General features: G+C 43.3%; 1 non-coding gene across 1 annotated transcript; it reads left to right on the top strand.

Moving 5' to 3' along the window:
• The first annotated feature begins 13,338 nt into the window (after nt 1–13,338).
• TRNAW-CCA (transfer RNA tryptophan (anticodon CCA)) lies at nt 13,339–13,410 on the top strand. Its single transcript has one exon. It is a non-coding gene; the product is annotated as a tRNA-Trp (tRNA).
• Nucleotides 13,411–13,758: the final 348 nt, after the last annotated feature.

Below are 13,758 nucleotides of genomic sequence, written 5' to 3'. Positions count from 1 at the left end.
TGCTCTGTCAAGTCACACCAAACCAAACTCAGTCAAATAAGAACAGGGTCATTTGAGTTATACACAGGCACACCTGGCGGGAAAAGGTTAAGGTTTTCAAAAACTGTCTTTTGTAACACCTTTTAGAAAGGTCCATAGATAGATAATAAAACAGCTCTAATTAAAGTACACATTCTGATGTACAAAGATACTTCATTGGTATAAGGAAAACATATTTCTTATGAACACTGACTAACAGGGAAATGGATCAAAATGAGCCCATGAAGCCCTGGAAGATTCCTATCATGGCTCTACGGTGCCCAGAATGCTGACATCATCATCTTCACCTTCAGTTCAGTTCAGTCGCTCAGTCGTGTCCAACTCTTTGTGACCCCATGAATCGCAGCACGCCAGGCCTCCCTGTCCATCACCAACTCCCGGAGTTCACCCAAACTCATGTCCATCAAGTCAGTGATGCCATCCAGCCATCTCATCCTCTGTCGTCCCCTTCTCCTCCTGCCCACAATCCCTTCCAGCATCAAGGTCTTTTCCAATGAGTCAACTCTTCGCATGAGGTGACCAAGGTATTGGAGTTTCAGCTTCAGCATCAGTCCTTCCAATGAACACCCAGGACTGATCTCCTTTAGGATGGACTGGTTGGATCTCCTTGCAGTCCAAGGGACTCTCAAGAGTCTTCTCCAACACCACAGTTCAAAAGCATCAGTTCTTTGGCGCTCAGCTTCCTTGACAGTCCAACTCTCACATCCATACATGACCACCAGAAAAACCATAGCCTTGACTAGACGGACCTTTGTTGGCAAAGTAATGTCTCTGCTTTTGAATATGCTGTCTAGGTTGGTCATAACTTTTCTTCCAAGGAGTAAGCGTCTTTTAATCTCATGGCTGCAGTCACCATCTGCAGTGATACAAAGCTACAGCTAAATAGTGTACAGTGCTTCAGAAGTTGTGAAAACTGTCTAGATACAATGCACTTTCTCTTTATGACTTTTCATCACCTCTTTGCTGATAGAGAGGTCTGTGCCCCTGCCCTAGGCCCCTGGCCTGGAGCAGATGCTCATGGAAAAGCAGAGAAAAAAAGTGAAAGTGCAAGTCGCTCAGTCGTATCCGACTCTTTGCGACCCCATGGACTGTACAGTCTATGGAATTCTTCAGGCCAGGATACTGGAGTGGGTAGCCTTTTCCTTCTCCAGGGGATCTTCCCGACCCAGGAATTGAACTGGGGTCTCCTGCATTGTGGGCAGAGGTCTGGCCAAAGAGGCTCCTCTGGTCCCAGGAATCATCAGAGCAGAGTCCAGCTTTAACTGCTTGCGCCTTCCCCCCCAAGCTCCCACCAAGTTTCCCACCAAGCTTGCTTCAAAAATGCTTGCCTGACTCCATGAAATGCGGTAATTACAGTCCTTTATGTATGTGCTACTTACTGTTTATTCCTAATTACCAGGCAATGCATGCCATTAACTAGCAGATTCACTTTTCTGTAAATGATATTTGATTATGACACTTAAAACCTTTTAGTTAACACCCAGTCTGTATGTACTGTTGTTAATATAGCTCTGCCGTGCACGCATGCTCAATCATGTCTGACTCTTTGTGACCCCATGGACTGTGGACCACCAGGCTGCTCTGTCCGTGGGATTTTCTAAACAAGGAATACTGCAGTGGGTTGCCATTTCCTCCTCCAGGGCATCTTCCTGACCCAGGAATAGAACCACGAGTGTCTCCTGTGTTTCCTGCATTGGCAGGTGGATTCTTCACGGAGCCAGCTGGGAAACCCATAGCTCTGCTGGCCCAACACAATTAAAAATCAAAAGTAGAGACAGTATTGATTGTCAGAACCATTTTCTTTTTAACCTGTAGGTTAACCCAGACTTGCAGTCCCATATCGGGTTCAGAGTCCGTGTAACATCTCTGTAAGGAAAGAAGCTTGCTAGAAAAAAAATGTTTTCCTGATGAAGGATGATGAAATCATATTAAAAAGAATTCTCCTTTGAAAGAGATCCTAGCCATTGGGATAAACCAGAAAGGTCTAGCCTTCCTGACTCATACATAGCGCTGGCAACAGGTGTACGTACAAAGCTGCCAGTGATCCTGGCAGCCACCGAATCTGGCACCTGAATAGTGACAAGGCTTAGTCAAGCTGTTGAAATGTCTGGACTAACCTGGGCCAAGAGGAGGAGGTCAAAGTGCAGCCTGCAGACAACCCCGGGGAGATCCCTTTCCGGAGCCTGGAGTGGTCACTGTACAGGAGCAGAAATCCTCTCTCCCCCAAGCTGTGAGAACGCTCAGGAAAAACATCTGAAAGCTGCTTTTTCACTCTCGGGACCTCCTGCATTGACTTATTAGCAGATCACGCAGATGAACCGCCCTTTCAAACTATAAACTCTGCCTTCATTTCGTTCTCTCATCAAACCCCTGGAATGCAAAGTCACGGAAAGACAACTCTGCTCGGTCCCAATTGTCTAGTTCTGTATTTGGAGAATACAGTTCCCGGTTAAAAATAGCAGCATACTGACGGTGGCTTTTTCCTAGCTATTTTTGTAGTAGTTTTAAGACTGAGGAAGCATTTCAACATCGTGTGTGTGTGTGTGTGTGTGTGTGTGTGTGTGTGTATACATATATACATATATGTGAAGTGAAGTGAAAGTGGCTCATTTGTATCTTACTCTTTGCATTTCCACGGACTGAAACCCACCAGGCTTCTCTGTCCCATGGAATTCCCCAGACAGGAATACTGGAGTGGGTTGCCATTCCCTTCTCCAGGGGAGCTTCCTGACCCAGGAATTGAACCTGGGTCTCCCTCATTGCAGGCACATTCTTTACCATCTGAGCCACAGGGGAAACCCCATTTAAATATATACATATGTTTAATGTGGAGATGAAGCACAAGCTGGAATCAAGACTGCCGGGAGAAATATCAATAACCTCAGATATGCAGATGACACCACCCTTATGGCAGAAAGTGAAGAACTAAAGAGCCTCTTGATGAAAGTGAAAGAGGAGAGTGAAAAATTTGGCTTAAAGCGCAACATTCAGAAAACGAAGATCATGGCATCTGGTCCCATCACTTCATGGGAAATAGATGGGGAAACAGTGGAAACAGTGTCAGACTTTATTTTTGGGGGCTCCAAAATCACTGCAGATGGTGACTGCAGCCATGAGATTAAAAGATGCTTACTTCTTGGAAGGAAAGTTATGACCAACCTAGATAGCATATTCAAAAGCAGAGACATCTAGTCCGTCTAGTCAAGGCTATGGTTTTTCCAGTGGTCATGTGTGGATTTGAGAGTTGGACTGTGAAGAAGGCTGAGCGCCGAAGAATTGATGCTTTTGAACTGTGGTGTTGGAAAAGACTCTTGAGAGTCCCTTGGACTGCAAGGAGATCCAACCAGTCCATTCTAAAGGAAATCAGTCCTGGGTGTTCATTGGAAGGACTGATGCTGAAGCTGAAACTCCAATCCTTTGGCCACCTGATGCGAAGAGTTGACTCATTGGAAAAGACCCTGATGCTGGGAAACATTGAGGGCAGGAGGAGAAGGGGACGACAGAGGATGAGATGGCTGGATGCCATCACTGACTCAATGGACATGAGTTTGGGTGGGCTCCAGGAGTTGGTGATGGATAGGGAGGGCTGGCAGGTGTGCTGTGGTTCATGGGGTCGCAAAGAGTCAGACACGACTGAGCAGCTGAACTGAAGTGAACTGAACTGAATGTATGGAAATGTAATATTTTATATTGGTTGCAAAACAGGAAAGGAACAGCACAACTAGCAGTTTATATTGTGATTTTCTCTGGTCAACAGAATTTAACTGAATCTCTGCTTTTTTTACTCTTTCCCGGTTGGCTGGTAAAGAATCTGCCTACAATGCAGGAGACACAGGAGATGTGGGTTCAATCCCTGTGTCAGGAAGATCCATCCCCTGGAGAAGAAATTGGCAAACCGCTCCAGTATTCTTGCCAAAAAACACCCCATAGACAGAGGAGACTCTTGGGCTACAGTCCATGGGGTTGTGAAGTCTGAAACGACTGAGCAGCTAAGCCCAGCACGGCACAAAAGCCCGACGGCCAATATGCAGTGGGCGGTGAGTCAAAGCAATGAAGGAAATACACTCAGGAATGATTTCCCTTTTCACACTTGTACATTCCACTCTCGGTGTGGGGCCAAGCTGAGGCCACTACCCAGGGTACACTTTCCTCCACACTGGTGGCAGTTCCGCAGACCTCTGCTAACTGGGAGCCCTGGTGATACAGTAATCAAATCTCAAAGATGAATTTGAAGAATGCCAGTTTCTCTGGAATATTCTGTGTGTGTGTATCTATCCTGCAAGGGGGATGCTACAAGTACCCTGTAATCTCACAAAGCTGGACGGGAAGATCTCGAAGAGTCCTCTCTAATTTCTGTCACTTTCAACCTGCCTGGGCTCTGGCTTCTGCCTTGCGATGCACCAGATTCTTTCAGGCCTGAGCAGTCGAAGCGGTTGTCTATTCCCTACGCAGGCAAGAAATGGGAAATAACGTCCTTCTTCTTACTTTTAGTATTTCACATAGGTCAATGGAGTGGCTGCCCTTGGACTAGGAATCTTCAAGTGCATTCCTAACAAAGTCAATAGCAAAGGTGAAAAGCCACATCCACTGTTGTTCTCTTTCTAATCTCTGCTTACACTCAAGCCTTTATTGCTTAAAATATACGTCTCTTTTCAGCTGTTCTGCTTAAGGGCGGAAGTGCCTTTAAAAATACCTCGGTGATGACTTCTTCAGCAGTTCCACTGCACGGTTAATGTTCCATCTATTTGGAAATACAGGATGTGAGTAAAGCCAGATTTGGAATCAGGCCACATCAAACTCAAAGAGACACTGAAAGCAGGCTCTCCTTGTCTTTATGACAATGAGATCAGTTAATCGTAAACACCCTCAACACCCTCCATAATTCTGCCATTAAAACCACATGTCATGAAAAATTCAAATTATGCAATTTATTTCTTTAATCACACTGTCAAATCAGGTTTTCTGTGTAAAAGTTAGCGCTTTTGTTGGGTAAGAAGCGCCTGGGACACCACTTCCCAGAACAAAACATCACTTCCAAAGCTTGAGTATTGCGTGCAAAAATCGAAAGTAATGTTTAAAAACTTGCTGAAGTTCTGGTCCTTAAAATTCAAGGCTAGAAACTTTAAATGCCTAAGCATTCAGGGACTGGGGGAGGCAAGCCATCATTTATCCATAGGCGTATAGGATAATTCCATCTTTAAAAGAGTAGAAGACAAACAGTAGACTATCACCCATGGAAACCTCAAACAGTCCTAACTGGACAATTTTGTTACACTTGCCCATGAGTATTATTTATCGTATATAACTGATAGGTTTATTTAATTGGCAGAACTTTTGAATTGTTTGTGTAAATGTCTACTTATTTGTATTATTATTTTTAAAATATAAATTACTTTTCAAGTTATTTACATATTACTGACTTAAAAGTTATTTAAGAATATATAAATATACACACAATTTATAGTTTGGGCAACCAAAATATGCAAGTTTTTAAAATTCTGTTTTGTTTTTATTTGTCTTTCCCTCAATCAGGTTGAAAGGTAAAAACAATCACTTTTTTCTCAAGATAAAGAAATAATAAAATTGTTACTTATTCATGTTCTAAAATATGTGAATTAATACTTCCATCAAGCCTGTGTCATGTAACTCCAATCTAAATAGTTATGTATGTTTTACGGTTTTACAACAGGAAGTTTGTAGAGCTGTCAGAATATAAACCAGACATGAGTGGAACAAAACATGAAAATTAATCATGTCATGTCAGTGATTGGTATTAATTCCCTATATGAAATTTTAAATAGACATTTCTGTGGTTACTACATTACCAAACTTTTATTACTAATACCTAGCTAGTGAGATTATGGACAATTATAATCTCTTGAAATCTAAATAAGCAGAGTGATTATATTAAGTCAGTATAATTATATTATCCAAATCTTTCCCTCTGATTTTCTAGCCCTTGAAAGCTAGAATCTACTTTTATTACTTTCAGAATCTCATCTTTTAATTCCTTTTATGGATAACCTATATATTTTCCTGTTTCATGATCCTTTGAAGCTATGTGTACAAAACTATACAGAAATCAAAACCAATGCCCTCCTGTTTCTCAACTATACTGAGAATAATCGGGTGCTGTACTAAGAGATCATCACACCTGTGATGGAGCATCAGCTCATGGACCAGTCCTGAGCCCAGTGTAGCTTTGGGATAGAATTTCATCCATGTTTTGTTCCTGAAATATTTCTACCTGGGTTGATGGGTGTGATGTGAGGTGAAGGAGATGATAGGGCTGGGGTGGGGAACACAGATGTCGCCTGTAACAAAGCACATGGAGGTTTCCCAGTCATCATATCCCAGGGTTGCAAAAGGAGGCTGACCGTCATGCACTAACAGGCTCACTGTTCTCCTTCACCAGTAAAGCTGAGTCATACCGGTGTCTTAAAGTAAAGCATGAGAAACTTATGAAAGGTATGGCCTAAAACCCACTGCAGGAAAAGAGTTCATAAACTTGCAAAGTCAGCTCACAAATATCCTTCTCTAGTGAAATTTAAAAATGGAACTTAGCTCTTCTTCCTGGCTTGTCCAAAAGCAGAAAGATGGGCTAGGATCACAAAAGCTTACCTATTAGCTCATATAAGCCACAGAAAGCTTGCACACAAGCCCATTAGCAGGCCAGCTCCAGGAAAATGTGGGAGTATGTCAAGTTTATCCTTCCTTCATTCTCATTGGCCTTGGGACAGAGCTTGGTCCTATTTATCATCGTGTGTGTGTGCTTCATTCGCTTCAGGCGTGTCCGATTCTTTGCAGCCCCGTGGACTGTAGCCCGCCAGGCTCCTCTGTCCACGGGATTCTCCAGGCAAGAGCACTGGAGTGGGTTGCCACTTCCTTCTCCAGGGATCTTCCCAAACCAGGGGTTGAACCTGCGTCTCCATCTCCTGAGTCTCCTGCAGGTGGATTCTTTACCCACTGAGCCACCTGGGAAGCCCTTATCTTCATGGATTAACTATGAATTGTTAAGTTTCATAGGTTTAAGATTATTCTATGTTAGTGCATGCCACTGTGGGGTTTTTTTTCAATCTGAAACTTGTAATTAATATGTAGGCTTGCATGCCTTTGATTTCTAGATGGTTTTTGATCTTTGATATCACTGTCAAAGTATCCATGCTTCTGGAAATGAGTTACATATGAAGCTTAGTTAATGAGCCCCCTGTGGGGACGAGAAGACAGTCTGCAGGGAACCAAAGATAAGAAACTCTGAGAGGGAATCACGTTACTGTGGGCAGTCAGTCCAGGAGTGCTTCTTGGAGGAAGTGACGTAAAGCGAGATCCGGACAGAAGGAGGCAGCAAGGCGCAGCCCCTGCACCAAGGGCCAGAGGCAGCGCATCTGGTTTTCTTCCTTCCATATGGAAGGAAGGAATGCAGAAGCTCGTGGGCCTGGGATTATAACTCAGTGGTTCATTTTTATTAATTCAGAAATGTCACATTACTGTGGATGTAATGCATCAAATTTCCATCCATGAAAAGGAAAACTGGAAATATTTCTCATCAAGAAAGCCTCAGAATTATGTCCATCCTTTGGGAAAACTATGTCGTTTTCTTTTCTGCCCTTTTTCTTGCTCTTCTTCCTCTCCTTTCCTCCCTTCCCCTCCACAATCTTCTTTCCTCCTTCCCTTCTTTCCTTCTTATTCCTTCCTTCTTTTCTTCCACAGACATATTTACTGAGTGCCTCCCATAAACTAAGACTCTTTTGGAATCAGCAAATACAGCATTTCATTGCTCCTAAGACATTTTTCTTTTTTAACATTTAACGTCTGTGAAATTAGAATGTTTCTCATATTTCGTGATGTCTAACCACTAGACCATTTAGGCGTGATCTAAATCAAATCCCTTATGATTATACAGTGGAGGTGATGAATAGATTCAAGGGATTAGATCTGGTAGACAGAGTCCCTGAAGAACTGTGGATGGAGCTTCATAACGTTGTATAGAAGGTGGTGACCAAAACCATCCCGAAGAAAAGGAAATGCAAGAAGCAAAGTGATTGTCTGAGGAGGCCTTACAAATAGCTGAGAAAAGAAAAGAAGTGAAAGGCAAAGTAGAAAGGGAAAGATACACCCCACTGAACGCAGATAGTTAAGAAGAAGGAAGCCTGGCATGCTGCAGTCCACGCAGTCACAAAGATTCAAGCATGGCGGCTGAACGACAGCCAACAAAGACTCAATGAGCTATGACACAAAGGTGCCGAACAATAAATCCCTGTTTTTAAAAACACAAAATCGTTTCATCAAAATCTGAGTACAGAGTGCAAATTAAAAGTCAATTATATACAAGAATTAGGGGAGAAATTTTTCTACTTATTCCTTTGCAAGTTCTATTTAGAATTATTTACTTTACTAAAAACTTAATGTTTGCTATTTTCATTCTTTAATTGTAGAAATCTGAAAATCATGGGAAAGCCCTTTTGACTAGACCTCAGAAATCTCATTTGGTGATTGGCTGTTACAAATAAACTATCTATCACCACCAAGTGGCTTTGTAACTTAATTGCAGGACAGAGTTTAAAAAGAAAGAGATTCTTCTAGATGATAGCAAATAGACTTCAGTTCAGTTCAGTTCAGTCGCTCAGTCGTGTCCGACTCTTTGCGACCCCATGAATTGAAGCACACCAGGCCTCCCTGTCCATCACCATCTCCCGGAGTTCACTCAGACTCACGTCCATCAAGTCCGTGATGCCATCCAGCCATCTCATCCTCTGTCGTCCCCTTCTCCTCCTGCCCCCAATCCCTCCCAGCATCAGAGTCTTTTCCAATGAGTCAACTCTTCACATGAGGTGGCCAAAGTACTGGAGCTTCAGCTTTAGCATCATTCCTTCCAAAGAAATCCCAGGGCTGATCTCCTTCAGAATGGACTGGTTGGATCTCCTTGCAGTCCAAGGGACTCTCAAGAGTCTTCTCCAACACCACAGTTCAAAAGCATCAATTCTTTGGTGCTCAGCCTTCTTCACAGTCCAACTCTCACATCCATACATGTCCACAGGAAGGATAGACTTACATACCAATACTCGTTATAACTTCACATTTCCAAAAGAGGAGCTGAGAAAGAAAAATAAATGCCCAGAACAGATGAGAGTACAAAATACTTGTGACTCCAGCAGGTTCAATGAATGTGGACCCCCGAACTTTGGCTCAAACCCTTAAGAATAAAACCGACTCCCAGAACTCTCAGGTGCCTTTCAGCCCTGGGTCCAGGGGAACCTGCCTGAACAAAGAGTGATAGGTGGGGAAGTGGAGCTGGGAAGCAGAGGAAGTCAGGTCCCTGACCTTGACTCAGCCATGCCCTACATCAGCTCCAGTGTGTCTCTCCAATTCACAGGTCAGTACACTGGTTTTTAGCTTTGCCGGTTTGAATAAAGTTCCTATCCCTGTAATCTAAGGAGCCCTAATCAGGGTTGTATTGCATTGCATTGCATTCCATGCATGCTCAGTCATGTCCAACTCTTTGCAACCCCGTAGACTGTAGCCCACCGGGCTATTGGAGGGGAGTTGCCATTCCCTTCTCCAGGGGATCTTCCTGACCCAGGGATCAAACCCGGGTCTCCTGTATTGGCAGGCAAACTCTTTACCACTGAAACACCAGTGAACCATCAATGGCTATATTGATGTATCATGTCATCAATCCATCCCTGGAAGACTGATGCCTAGGTCATGAAATCCCCCTTTCTTGAAAGAGAGGAAAGAGACAGAGGAGCCGCAGGCAGCAGTCCGTGCCACGTGCGCCCGTTTGCAGCCCCTCGCGTTCACCTCTGCCTTCAGAGCATGGGGGTCCACGCTGATGGGAACGGGTGGGCTCAGGAGGAATGGAGCCGCTGCTCCTTCTCCAGGCACTCCGGACAAGCTGGAATCAGCTCTAAGACTTAAGCCCTTGGTAATAAGACCTGGGGAGTCCAAGACCATGGTGAAGCCCTCCTGAAATCCAGAAGCCATAGAGAAACGTACAGCCCTACAGAGAGACCTCACACCTGGCCTGGGCAGCAGACCCAAGCAGAAAGTTACCCTGGATGTTTGCACACATTCAGATTCTTCCTCAGGGGTTGCGTTGACTGCCTTCCTCCACTGCTGAATGCCAGGACCAGGGAATCAGGGGTTCTGTGTCTCACACTCTGTAGACAGTTCACGGCCACATGCAACACACTCCAAGTCTTAGCCCCCTGATCACTGTTTACAGGGTGGTGTGTGTGTGTGTTCAGTCACTTCAGTTATGCCTGACTCCTTGCGACCCTATGGCCCATAGCCTGCTACTCTCCTGTCCATGGGACTCTCCAGGCAAGAATACTGGAGTGGGTTGCCACGCCCTTCTCCAGGGAACCTTCCTGACCCCAGGGATTGAACCTGGGTCTCCTGCACTGCAGACAAATTCTTTAACGACTGAGCTCCCAGGGAAGCTCCTAGCTGTTAGGGGCACTGAGTGAGATAAAGCCCGGTTTATATTACCGTTACACTAATAGGGAAAATATACGTGCCTGGTTTTCTCCTATTTTAAAATCATGGAGATTCCCAGGACCTATATGTATGGAACAGAGAACTATACCAACGTTTTGTAATTTCCTGTAAAGGAAAGAATTTTTTTTTTCAAATTTATTTATTTAGCCGCACCAGGTCTTGTTGTGACATACAGGATCTTCGGCCTTCACTGTGGCATGTGAGCTCTTAGTGGCAGCATGTGGGATCTAGTTCCCTGACCAGGAAGTGAACCCCACCCCCTTGCACTGGTAGCACAGTCTTAGCCACTGGACCACCAGTGAAGTGCAGGGAAAGAATCTTTAAAAGACTATATATATATATAAAACTAAATCACTATGCTGTGATAGTGAAACTAACATATTGTAAATTAACTACATGTCAATTAAATGAATAAAATAATGGACGTTATCACTTCCTACTTTATGAAATAGTTATGAACTAATTTATGTAATATGTCATTTTTAACAGTCAATATCGAGGTATGATTATATAGAGTAAAAGATACAAATATTAATTGTTCAGTTCAGTTGCTCAGTCATGTCCGACTCTTTGCGACCCCATGGACTGCAGCATGCCAGGCCTCCTGTCCATCACCAACTCCCAGAGCTTACTCAAACTCATGCCCATCGTACACACTGATAATTTTTGACAAATATAACCGAACTGTGCAACCAAAGTATACCCTTCATCACCTCAGAGAGTCCCTTCCTGCCCCCTTCCAGTCAATTCCTCTCATTTGGGTTGATGCGTATCACCCTATATTACCATTACCTGTTCTGGATTTTCTCATTAAATGGGATTTCACAGTTTGTACACTTTGGTGCTTCCCAATAGCAATGAATAAGAGTTCCAGATGCTCCACAACCAAACCAACATTTCATATTCTAGTCTTTTTTATTTGGGGCCCCTTTAACAGGTATGTAGCTATTTCACTGTATTTCTAACTTAACATTTCTTTTTATTCCTCAGGTCATCACGTTTTATCATTAAACTCATCCCATCCAATTATTATATCAGAGTTATCAAAATAATCACTTCTAATCTTAGCTTTTCAAATTCTAAATTCAATGGTAACTGCTTTATTTAAATAATAGACTCAATGTAAATTGTCTCAGGAAGGACCCTCTGAGGCTGTAAACTAAGTCATGGTTTCAAGACCAAACATTTTATTAGGACTAGCTATATTGGGGAAGGTTTGCCTTAAACATCCAAGAAAATGATGCTCCTTTATTTACTTGTCATTGTATTGTCTCAGGAAAATCCCACAGAAACACACAGGTGCACACACACACACTCAAAATGTCACACTCAAAAGAATGAGAATTCTAGGGCCTCAGATTGTAGATGCTAAAAAGTTAATCAAATCATGCTTTCAAAATCTCAAAGAAAAATTACTTATAATCCATACTCTTACATCCAGAAAAAAAGTCAACCAATTAGAAGGGCAAAATAAAAATATCTATTTAGACATGCAGGGATTTAGAAAATTATCTCCCACATGGCCTTTCTTAGGGAATTATTTGAGAGTATACTCCTAAAAATAAGGGAATTAACACAAAAAGTTGAGGCAAGGACAGAGAATGCAAGAATTAGTGGATATAACAAAGGAAAGTGGTGAAAGAAAGTCTGGGAAACAGCTTTACAGCAGGCTCAGGTGGCAATTAATCCTGATGGGAACCAAAGCTTAGAGATGAGAGCTGGACCATAAAGAAGGCTGGGTGCCAAAGAACTGATGCTTTTGAACTGTGGTGCTGGAGAAGACTCTTGAGAGTCCTGTGGTCAGCAAGGAGATCAAAACAGTCAGTCCTAAAGAAAATCAACCCTAAATATTCATTGAGAGGACTGATGCTGAAGCTGAAGCTCCAATACTTTGGTCACCTGAAGGGAAGCGCCGACTCATTGGAGAAGACCCTGATGTTGGGAAAGAGAAGGCAAAAGATAAAGAGGCAGCAGAGGATGCGATTGTGAAATAGCATCACTGACTCAGTGGGTGTGAATTTGAGCAAACTCTGGGAGATAGTAAAGGGCAGGGAAGCCTAGCGTGCTACAGTCCATGGGGCTGCAACGAGTCAGACATGTCTTAGTGACTGAACAATAAAGGAGAAAATACAGCATCCAGAGATTTGATCATACTCCTAGATTTAATGTACTGGATGATCTGAAGAAAGAAATGCTGACAGTATAAGAAACAAACAGTGACAACAAGACACTCAAGGATAAATAAAAAAGATACAGAGGGTAGTTCAGTTCAGTCGCTCAGTTGTGTCCAACTCTCTGCAACCTCATGAACTGCAGCACACCAGGCCTCCCTGTCCATCACCAACTCCCGGAGTTTACCCAAACTCATGTCCATTGAGTCGGTGATGACATCCAACCATCTCGTCCTCTGTCATCCTCTTCTCCTCCTGCCTTCAATCTTTCCCAGCATCAGGGTCTTTTCAAATGAGTCAGCTCTTTGCATCAGGTGGCTGAAGTATTGGAGCTTCAGCTTCAACATCAGTCCTTCCAATGAACACCCAGGACTGATCTCCTTTAGGATGGACAGAGGGTAGTTATGCTGCACTAATTGGATTTGAAATAAGTAAGATTTATATGGTGAAACCATAAAGTTTAAGTTACATTGACATAACTTCCAGAATCAACTTAGGGACAAAAGATTTAGTTATGGTTCAAGTGCCAAATCGTAAATGTTATCCACCTTGATTCTCTACAAGTTCAAGTTCAGATGACTGCAGTGGGAAGGTGGAGAGTTCATCTGGTAGGAAGGACATGGGGGCTTCCCTGGTGGCTCAGAGGTTAAAGCATCTGCCTCCAATGCGGGAGACCCAGGTTCGATCCCTGGGTTGGGAAGATCCCCTGGAGAAGGAAATGGCAACCCACTCCAGTACTCTTGCCTGGAGAATCCCATGGATGGAGGAGCCTGGTAGGCTATAGTCCACAGGGTCGCAAAGAGTCGGACACAACTGAGCGACTTCACATCACTTCACTTCACTTCATCCTCATCTTAGAAAATCTGGAGTGAAAATATAACATGTCTAGTTGCCGGCATTCACCAAGGGTGTCAGATGCAAGCCAAGGAAGGTGACTCTGACTTTACTAAGAAGAAAGGAGATCACTAAAATCATATTGGAAAGGTAAAATTAAGAGTTCAGCTCTGGAAAAGCCGAAAAAAAAAGGCTCAGAGCTGTTTCTAAAAGG

The sequence above is a fragment of the Capricornis sumatraensis genome, chromosome 14 (assembly GCF_032405125.1).
Source record: "Capricornis sumatraensis isolate serow.1 chromosome 14, serow.2, whole genome shotgun sequence".
NCBI classification, from domain to species: Eukaryota; Metazoa; Chordata; class Mammalia; order Artiodactyla; family Bovidae; genus Capricornis; species Capricornis sumatraensis.
Note: the sequence above shows the minus strand (reverse complement) of the source record. Positions and strands in the feature narration are given on the sequence as shown.